Genomic DNA, 886 nt, shown 5'->3' on the forward strand with positions numbered 1-886 from the left:
AGGGTGCCCGTCCTCGGCCCCCGCCCCCGAGGCGGGGACCGCGTACCCACGGAGCGGCAAGACTATGGCCGAGACCCCGAAGCTGTCAGCTGCCTGGGGAGGGAGGGCAGGAGGGGAGGGAGGGCAGCCCGCTCCTAAAAATACTCCCCGGTCAAATCCCCGTGAGCCGGGGACGGAGATGGTAACAAAAATGCCTTGAATCGGTAGGAGCAGTGAACAATCTTCGTGCTTTCCTCATCATCTTGGAATAATCAGCGGAATTAACTGAGGTCGAGGAAACAGGCTCTTGGGTTAGTTGTGGGAGGCTGTGAGAATAGGGGGCAGCCATTAAAAGAAACCTGATCGCTATTCATCAACTCGGAAGAGGGGAAAGGAGGAGGAAAAAAAAAAAAAGACCTTCGTGGCTCAAGCTCATACCAACCTGGTCTATCGCTGATCAAGAAGATCCCTGGAAACAAGAAGTTTACAAATATTGTCAAATTGATGCTTGTAGTGTGATTTAAGTTGTCAATCCTGCAGAAGCCCACCAGAAGTTTAGATTCAATGCCCTGCATTTCTGGCTAGTTATCGCCAATCCCCTAAGGCAGAAAGCTCGCTCTCTCCTTATTTTAACCATATGTTCCTTTTGTTGTTGTTGTTGTCTTGTCTGTAAGCTGTACGCTGTCTGCTGAGAGAGTCCCCTTGTGCCGCGGAGCATCTGAGGCGGTCCCCGCAGCCGGGAGCGGCGCGGGGGCTGGGTGGGCACCGGCCCGGGCCCCCCTCGCCCCCCGGGCCGCCCCCCAGCGTGGGCCGTGGAGGGGGGACACCCAAATAAACATCGGTGCTGGGGAGGGTGCTGATAGTAGAAGTGAGTGAAATCCCCGCGCCCGAGATTGAGAATTGAGAA

Source organism: Aptenodytes forsteri, unplaced genomic scaffold (genome assembly GCF_000699145.1).
Source record: "Aptenodytes forsteri isolate BGI_AS27 unplaced genomic scaffold, ASM69914v1 Scaffold130, whole genome shotgun sequence".
Taxonomy (NCBI): Eukaryota; Metazoa; Chordata; class Aves; order Sphenisciformes; family Spheniscidae; genus Aptenodytes; species Aptenodytes forsteri.